Consider the following 9,775-nt stretch of genomic DNA (forward strand, 5'->3'; position numbering starts at 1 on the left):
CGGGGGGCCGGGGGCCGGGGGACCGGGGGGCCGTGGGGCCGGGGGGCCGTGGGGCCGGGGGGCCGGGGGGCCGGGGGCCGTGGGGCCGGGGGGGCCGGAGGCGGGGGGCCGGGGGGCCGGGGGCTGGGGCCGGGGCCGGGGTGAGCAGGCCCGGGGTGAGCAGGCCCGGCGTGGCGCGAGGTCCTCCGCTGTGCGGGTGCGGCCCGTGCTTGCCCGCCCTCCCCGCCCCCGCCCCGGGACTGGTGAACCGCTCTCCTCCCGCAGGTGCCGCGGGTGACGGAGTCTGGGCCCTCCCCCTGGGCTCCCTCGGCACCCCGGGCCACACTGAGGTCCCAGCTTCCCCCCACACCGCCCGAGCAGGTAGCAAACCCCCTCGGGGAAATGAGACATTGAAAAGCACAACTACGAAAATCAAAATGGTTAGTATTGAATTAGAGACTCCGTAAGAGTGCATTCTAATAGTTTAGAGCAGACAGTCCCCGATTTTAAAATGAACTTAATACAAATTATAAAAAGGATAAGAAAACAAGAGAACCAAGCAGAATTAGAAACTGTGAGCACAGTAGATGAGCTAAATAATGAGTTTACAGGGGGGAGACCAGCTGGGAAAAAGCAAGGGACAAAGACATCCTGAGACATTTGGGTGCTGAGGGCAAGGGCTGACGCCTGGCTGATGGGGCGACCGAGCCGCGCACGAGACGCTCGCACAGCCAAGCTGCGGCAGGTGACGTAGGGCTGGGACTTCCTTTTCTTAAGATTTTATTTATTAATTTGACAGAGAGAAAGAGCATGAGCAGGGGAGTGGCAGAGGGAGAAGCAGGGTCCCCGTTGAGCAGGGAGCCCGATGTGGGGCTCGATCCCAGGACCCTGAGATCATGACCTGAGCTGAAGGCAGACGCCTCACCGACTGAGCCACCCAGGCGCCCCTGGCTGGGACTTTCTTAAAAGGAAAACAAGAAACAAAACTCCATAAATAGAGAAGAAAAGGTCTAGAGAAAACGATGTTGGCCAAGGTAGATAATTGTTGGAGCCGGCATACGGGAGCTCAGGTCCTAGTCTCTCTACTCTCCTGTGTTGGAGGTTTTTCATAAGGCATTTTAAGTCTGAGCGTAGACTTTTAAAAATACAATTTTTATGGTATTCTAAGTGCTCATGGATTTTTTTTTTTATATCAACACAGGTATGTACACAGAAAAAAATATAATGCTGTAAAATGTAAATTTTCCAAGTTTAAAAAAAATATAAGGAACTATCAGGAAGGATTTTTGTTTTTTTAAGTAATCTCTGTGTCCAACGTGGGGCTCGAACTCATGACCCCGAGATCGAGTCACAGGCTCCACCGAGGGCCAGGTGCCCCAAGAAGGTTTATAAAGCGCAATCACTTACTTCCTTAGAACCTCTGAAACGCGTATTCATGGGGGAGGTACCTTACCGTCAGCTGAATCTCAGCTTACAGCTCATCCCGCTTGGTCTCTCTTCCTAACACTTATCATTTGTTCATTGGTCCCCCGTGAAATGGGGACACTGTGCAGCCAGAGGCACGGGTTTCTTCGTGGCTGTCCCTGCCACCTGCACAAGCCTTCCATGATGCAGACCCTGGAACACGCATGAATCAGTACAAACGCGCGGCCTTGGAGCCTCCCCACGCAGACCCACACTGAAGGCAGTTTCAGTGAGATGCTGAAATGGAGAGACAGAATTTCAAGACCCTCACAAAAGGTTTATGAAGGAAAAGTGATCAGCACATTGGTCAGTTTGTGGTGATAAGCTTGGCCTGCAAGAGAATGCCAAGTCTGGGTAATCGCAACGTGACAAAGGCTGGAGTGATGGGGACCCTATAGGACCTGAGACTATATTGAGGTTCTGTCTTTTTGGGGCAGACTCCAACATCCACTGTTCTTATAATGAACATGTGTCAAAGATTGTATTTAACTCTAGCTAATAAGGGAAATAATAAGATGTTAAAATACATTCCATTGAGAATTCTACTCACTCTACTGGCTCAAATGCATTTGGCCTTTTATCTGCTTGTCTCGGGCAGAAAAGAGTAAGAGCTCCTGAACACCGAGCGTCTCTGAGTATGGAGGGACTTCTCAATATCCGGGGACTCGGGAGCCTCGAGTTCCCTCCCTCCCCCTCCACGTTCTGCCTACGTGCTTATCTAATTTTACGTGTCAGATAAGCTACTTGCCCCTCTACCCATTACTAATTTTTTACAGATGAGTTGGATACTCCTCAATAATACTGCAAACACACATTGCAACGCACCAGCTCCCAGACTGATTAACTTTTAGCCATACACGTGTTTCTTTTTCATTAAACATAAAGGAAACGTAGATCATGATGCTTAATAGAATTAATGAAGGAGGGACTTTTTAAAAATGATTTTTATACTTAATTCTTATTTAATCTTTAGCTCCTGAGGGTAATAGTCAATATACACATATACACAAGTATATTATCATTCTCCTCACTCAATAAATATCCAGAGCATTTACCTACATATTTCATTAAATTTGTAAGTTTCTTACAAAAGAAAGCAGCATATAGACTCATTTTCTTTTAATAGCATATTATAAAGTGGGTCAATTATATTAAATATACATGTTTTCAATGTTTACTGCCTCCAGTAATTTATTTCATAGGGTGTGTTCTACCATTTTATTTCTCAGTGTTTTTCTTTTGGAATATCCCTGGGAAAGTATATTAATACTCTTATTTCAATTGAAAAAGTGGGTCAGACCTTTCTTGACAGAAAATAAGTCTAATTTGGTTCAATGATTTGACAAGAAGGATGAGATCACATGGAGGACACTGGCCATAAATAGAATGAACTAAATCTGCAGCTCCAAGTTTTGATGAAAATACATTTAAGATAATGGAATGATAAAAGACTTTTACCTTAAAATGTTGAGTTGGCATAAAAGCAATGAAATCAACACTTCAATGTCCCCAGTCCCCCTTGGCATGTCTAAGATGAAAGAAACAAACTACTACAAGGTGACAGAGAAACATGGATGATGACAGTCCCTTGATATGTGTAGGGAAAGCCTGTAAATGTCCCAGGATTGACAATGACAAGGTAACAACTACTTTTATAGGTCAGGTGGTTTATACCCTTTGCTTTCAAAACACTGTAACAAAAGCCTAGTTGAATTGACAGTTGATAAATTATTATATAATTTCTATAAATTTTTTTTCCAGACAACCTTCTGATTTTGGAAATGTTATGTAGGAGTAGAAGGTGGAATGTGGAAGATAAAACATGGAGAGTAGTTGGTGGATGATGGAGGGTGGAAGGGAATAGTGGAAGGTGGAGATGGAGGTGGAAGGTGAAGGTGTAGGGGGAGGGGAAGGTGGAAGGTGGGAGGTGGAAGGGGAAGGTGGAGGGGGAAGGTGAAGGTGGAAGGTGGCAGGTGGAAGGTAGAGGTGAAGGTGGAGGTGGAAGGTAGAAGGTGGAAAGTGAAGGTGGAAGGTAGAAGGTGAAGGTGGAAGGTGGAGGTGGAAGGTGAAGGTGGAGGTGGAAGGTAGAAGGTGGAGGTGGAAGGTGTGGAAGGTGAAGGTAGAAGGTGGAGGTGGAAGGTGGAAGGTGAAGGTAGAAGGTGGAGGTGGAAGGTGGAAAGTAGAAGGTGAAGGTGGAGGTGGAGGTGAAGGTGAAGGTAGAAGGTGGAAGGTGGAAGTGAAGGTGAAGGTGAAGGTGGAAGGTAAATGTGGATGTGATGGTGGAGGTGGAGGTGGAAGGTGGAGGTGAAGGTGAAGGTGGAAGGTGAATGTGGATGTGATGGTGAAGGTGGAGGTGAAGGTGGAAGGTGGAGGCAGAGGTGATGGTGAAGGTGGATGGTTAATGGTGGAATGTTAATGGACATTAAATGTGGGTCCTGGGTCTTGGTCCTCACCTGTTGAGGGTCTTGCTGTCTCTGGGGTTTTCAGGCAGTAGAGGGAACAGGGGAGTAGAGGACCCAGGTAGCCGGTGACCGGATGTGCCCGTCTGCTGGAGCAGGACTCAGGAGGCTCTGGGGTCGGGGTGCAGCAGAGACACAGGGGTGGGGGGTACATGAGCGCAGGGGCGCATGACCCGGGTGCATAGCTGGGCTGGAGCCCACGTCACTTGTTACAAGTGCCTACATGTGAAGGAGGATGGAAGGGTTTACTTTAACACTTTAATATTTACAACAGGCCAGAAATCACCTTTTGTAAAAACCTAGAATCAAAAGATTAAGCTGTGAAGTAAAAGTAATTAAAAGGGTGTAGGTTTTCCGAGACTGGGAGCAAACCCAAAGCTTCGGGGGTTCTCTGCCAGCCCCAGCCCCCTTGTGCTCTGGGTGCCCTTTGCTCAGGCTCTGTCCGCAGAGAGGTTGGCCCCCCCACGCCCAAGTGCCCAGGGTTAACTTCGAGCACAGCCTGACGCTCCCGGGACCTCCGTCCCCTGGCCTGCAGGCCCCTCCCTGGGCTGCTCTGGGGCAGGGGTTGGGGTTGGGGTCAGCAGGGTGTCCTGCTGTGTGTCCTGAGCCTCGTTTTGGGCAGAGAGCAAACTGAGCGTTTGAACAGAGTGTGATGGAGAAGGGCTTATCTGGAGCTGGAATCTTTTTTAGCAAAGTCAGAGGAGGGCGACCTTCAAACCAGTGTTTGTCTTTCTCCTTTTGCCCAGAACTAATCAGCTTAGCATGGATGCCTGAGCGGCCCCGGGAGACCGGGACCCATTGCATTCAGGGTTTACCTTTTGCAAAAGGAAAGCGCCGTTTCCCCAGCAGAGCCCATAGTTTATCCCAGAGCTTCTCCCGCAGACAGCTCTTTAAATGGGCAAAGCAGAGAGGGTCTCTTTCCTGCAGTTTGTCAAATTGCTTTATTCCTAACTATTCTCGGGCAGAAATGCTGACTGCAGGCTGAATATTATCCCCCGCTGGGTAGAGAGCTGCCAACCCTGTCCCTGCCATCAGCCATCTGGGGTCAGTGAGTGGCAGGAGAAGGTGAGCTCCGTAGGATTACCTGTCTGTTGAAACTGGCCGATTCCTGGTGACAAAGAGGTGACCTGGCTCCTGACAATAAAAGGGACGAGGCTGCATTTCCAAATTCATTATTGTCACCCGTTTGCGGCTCTTGCCTCCATGCCCCTCCCACAACAAACCCAGGGGGAAAGTAGGTGGGGGTTCGAGGAAGACACTGGTAGGTGGGCCAGGCTGTTACAGAGGAATTCTTTAAATCCAGATCAAAATTCTCTGGGCGACGTGGTCATAAAACACTCGAGTGTGGAGTGACCGGTGGGCGTGTCTATAGCCAAGGGGCCACCCCGTTCTCCCCGCCTCGTCACCATCTCCCCCGCCGACCCCCTTGGGGGTCCAGGTGACCTCCCACATCCCTTGGGGCAAGCCCCTGCCCAGACAAGCGGGGTGGGGGGACACCACCAGGACCCGGGCCTCTCGAGAGAGCTTCAGGGGTGGGGACAATGTGGTGCGGAGGGAGGGACCTTCTAAAGAGACCCTGTAGCAGGGGAAACAGGTGGTGCTAGAGGGACCTGGTCTGGAGTCAAAGGACTCGGGTCAAACCTCTGGTCCCAGGAGCCTGTCTGTCCCTCAGTCTGCTCTTGGGCCAACAGGGTCAGTGGCTCGGCCAGCACCTCCCACCGGCTGGAGGGCACGGCAGAATGCGGCCGTGCAGGGGGCGGGGGGAGGGGGGAGCTCAGGGCCCCTTGGGCGCTCGGCTGGTGGGTCCCCTTCCTGGACAGGAGGGCTGAGCTGGGGCAGGGGCGCCCAGCGGGGAGGCCGAGGCAGGAGGAGGCCCCTGCGTCTCACACTGTTCCCAGGAACCGCGGATGGGGAAATGACCCCCTTCAAAGAGCAGGGAGCACCTGGTAGGAGACCATTCACAGGTTTTACCAAAACCAGGGGCGCCTGGGTGGCTCAGTTGGTTAAGCGTCTGCCTTCGGCTCAGGTCATGATCCTGGGGTCCTGGGATCGAGCCCCGCATCAGGCTCCCTGCTCAGGGGGGAGTCTGCTTCTCCCTCTGCCCCTCCTCCCTCTCATGCTCTCTGTCTCTCATTCTTTCTCTCTCAGATAAATAAATAAAACCTTTAAAAAAACAATAAATAAATAAAGCAGCAAGGGGATGAGACCGTGTTTTTTAAAAATGGAAGGACAGAATAAGAAAAAAGTGGACAAATACCTAAACATAGTTTCAGAAACGTAAAGCCTTGGAGACTTAGGCGTCAAGACCTCCTGAGTCTCCAAGAGCGCTGGAGCAAGACCGACGAGCCCAGGGACGTGGAAGATGCAGTCTGGAGTCACAAATCCAGGCGCGAACAGTAGGGCGTGGGGCCTGGGGGGCTGCCACGGGCCCGAGGTTTCTCCAGGAGCCGGGAGGGAGCCACGGCAAGTGTGCATCTCAGAGACGTTGAGGAGATGACAGGGCAGCCGAAGCAGAGCCTGTGACTTTCAAACACACACGTAACATGAGTAAAGACCCAACTGTTTCACTTCCAGCAACAGTGGACAGAGACGAGCTGGAGACCCCCTGCCCTGAAGTCCCAGCCAACTCTCCCCGGGCCCCTCAGGATGCTGCGGTCAGGAGCCTGGGATCTGGGAGACGGGCGCCCACGGGGGACGGGCACCAGGCCCAGCCCGCACCGTGGGAGGAGCTCCGATGGAGAAACTTCGAGAATGCGGGTGCTGAGCCGGGGCCGGCCCAGGAGGGCTTGCAGTTTGCAGCTCTGGCGGGCTGTCCTGCACACACCTGGCTGGAGACCATCCCGAGGCACCTGGGGGACAGGACAACAGGCCCCGGTGGGCCACACGGCATGGCTGCGCCCCTCTCCCCTTTCCTCTGTGGAGAAGCCCAGCAACACTGCCACCCTTGGGTGCAGCTGAAACCACACACTGGGGGACGAGCTGAACTTTTATTTAATTTAAATTTAAATTTAAAGAGCCGTGTGCAACTTAGGGACACAATATTGGACAATGTGGAAAGTATACTTTCACTGTGAATAGTATTTTTGATAGTAAACTCTCACATTTCCTTTTTGTTGGGAAAAAACTTACCCTCATTATAGGAAGGTAGTTCCTACAATTCTGAATTTCTACAATTCTACCAAGAGAATTCTCTTGGTACAGTGAGGACGTTATTATACCATTTTCTGGCTTCCACTGACACTGATGAGAAGTCAACAATCTAATTATTGTTCATTTGTAAATAATCTACATTTTTGCCTGTTCTTAAATATCTTCTCTTTTCCCTTGGTTTCTGAATTTTCACATTACATTTAGATATAAGTTTGTTTTATAAAGTATACACAAACATTTAGATATAAGTTTGTTTTAATTCATTCTCCTTTGGATTTATTGAGCTTACTGAATCTTTCAGGTATCTGTAAACTATCTGAAAACTCCTCAGCTATTATCTCTTGAAATACTGCCTCTCCTCCGTTCCATCATTTTCTTCAAAAAAATCCTCTGGACGGAGCTCAGGTGTAACTCCGTTGGGTTTGTTTTCCAGTTCACCATTCCTCTCTTCAGCTGCATCTAATCTGTTGTTTAGACGTTGAATGGTATGGTGATTTGTTTCCTTTGTTCTTACGACTTTTGATCATCAACTTCTTATTTGATTCGGAAGTATATTTGATTGAAATCCTTTGAGTCCTTGACTTAATTCTCCCCCCAAAATATTTGTGTTTGCTTTTGGCGCCTGGGAGATGCCCCCACTGGGACTGTGTTTGTAAATAATCAGCTTGAAACTTGGACCATGGAGTCCGCGTGAGTTTAGACCTCCCACCCCACTGAGGTCTGACTGGAGTCTCTGAGTGCTCAGGGGAGTTCCGTCTTTCCTTGGTGTCGGGGTTGAGATGGAAGCATTGCTGGTGCGTCTGTGTGTTTCTGCAGGCAAGCTTTTATTCGCCCCGTGAAGTCCTGGCTTCACGAAGGGTCCCTGTCCATGTACCCACCTCGGGACAGCCTCTCGCCCAGCCCGTGTGCTTGTCAGCACTGCCCCAGGTCTGCCAGGCATTGCAGAAACCCCAGATGTGGAAGTGGTTTGACCTGACTTGTCTCCTGGTGTTCCTGACTTCCCTGTTTGGCATCTTGCAATTTCTTTGTTTTCGTGAAAGTTTTCTTTTAATTTGGCCAACTAATCGTTTCCTCCAGAAAGGTCCTCCAGGGCGTCTGATCTGCTGTACAAAGAAACAGGAGTCCCCATGGCTGTTCTTCCCTCTCTATGTCCCTTTGGTATGGATCTGTCTGAGCTGGGGTTCCCTAAAAAACAGATGGATGCAAGGATGCTTTAATGGGGAGGCATAAATTCAGGGCAGTGAGAGTGAGGAGCAGGGGAGCGGGGGGAGGGACGTGCTCGCAGCAAACGGAGCCTGGCCCTGCCGGGCTCTGCTTCAGCCGGAGCCGCGACGGCCCCACTCGGCAGCTCCATTTCCTTGGCAAGTGGGGCTTCTTGGGACAGGCTTCATGGAGGTGATGGCCCTGGGGGGCCTTGGGGGGGACAGTGAGTCTGCCTGGGCCCCTCCCGGTGCCCCCCTCCCATTGGCCAGAGTTGTCCCGCAGGAAATTGGCGGTCCCTGCCTCCCAGCCTCTGCACATCTGCCCTGGCCGCTGCATCCTCCGTGGGGCTCACTCAGGGCCAGCTGGGGCGGGCGGGGGGCGGCAGGTGCTGCTCTTCTGGGTGCTCCAGGGTGGCTGAGGTGGGGGAGGAGCTCTGCACCCTCCGGGTTGGGTGGCAGGCTGGCCCACGCGGCTGGAGATGTGCGCTTCCGGACCACACCGGCCAGGCCGAGGTGTCCATAACAGGGTGCGGATCTTCAGAAGCAGGGTGAACGGATCATGTTTCCAAACCCCTTGCCCCCACAGCTCGCGAAATCTTCAGCCCATCACCCCTGCCCTGGCCCTGGTCAGCCCGGGGTAAACTCACTCTGGGTGCAGGTCATGGGGAAGGAGGGCTGATGTGCTCTGACCCTATGGGTGGGGGCCTCCAGCCTCCAGCCTGTGATCTGATGGCTTAGTTCAACTCGGGGAAACAGTGGGAAGCTGGTCTTGGTGGCAGGTCAGCACCGGTCCTCAGGCCAGCATTATCGGTGTCCACTGGTTTTCAGAGCCTCTCTGACACTGCAGTCCTTCCAGGGCAAAACTCCAAAACCCCGTGTCCACCTCCTTCCCTGCCTGTAAGGAAGTCTCACGAACCTTCCAAGTCCTGCAGAAACCTCCTCAGGATGGGGTCATGAATGCTGTAGCACATCGGTCAGGGTTCCATGGGATAGAGGACCCTGGGGCACCCACATGCTGTGCTCACATTTGACCGTGGAACGAGCCTCCTGTGGACACGAGCTTGGGCAGGATGGCCAGACTGTGCCCCTCGCTGGCCCCGCATGACCTCCAGGCGAGGATAAGACGGGCAAGGGGGACAAGAGGAGGGGCAGAAACGGGAGCAAGCAAGGCCCCACCCTGTCCACCGCTGACCCCCAGGCAGGGGCATTTAGCGGGCAGCAGGTCAGGGGCGAGCTGGGCCCCCGGTGTCCTGGCTGCCGATGAGCAGAGGCTTATGGGCAATCAACCAGCAGGCAAAGTAGTGCCGAGTGAGTTAACGGTGGCGAATCTTCTTCCAGCGGGAATCTGTTATTCTAGGGACTTTGGATGTGCAGCCGTGTCCTAATGGGGGACAGCGTATTTCTCCCTGGTGCCGGAGTTAATCATGTGGCGCTGCGGGTGGTGGTGTTCGCGCCTTCCTGCCTTTGTAGGGCCCCCGCTGCCGTGGGTTGTCCTGAGTCCTCCTCTGCTCAGCGGGGGGG

This window comes from Phoca vitulina, unplaced genomic scaffold, assembly GCF_004348235.1.
Source record: "Phoca vitulina isolate PV1807 unplaced genomic scaffold, GSC_HSeal_1.0 scaffold68, whole genome shotgun sequence".
Lineage (NCBI taxonomy): Eukaryota > Metazoa > Chordata > Mammalia > Carnivora > Phocidae > Phoca > Phoca vitulina.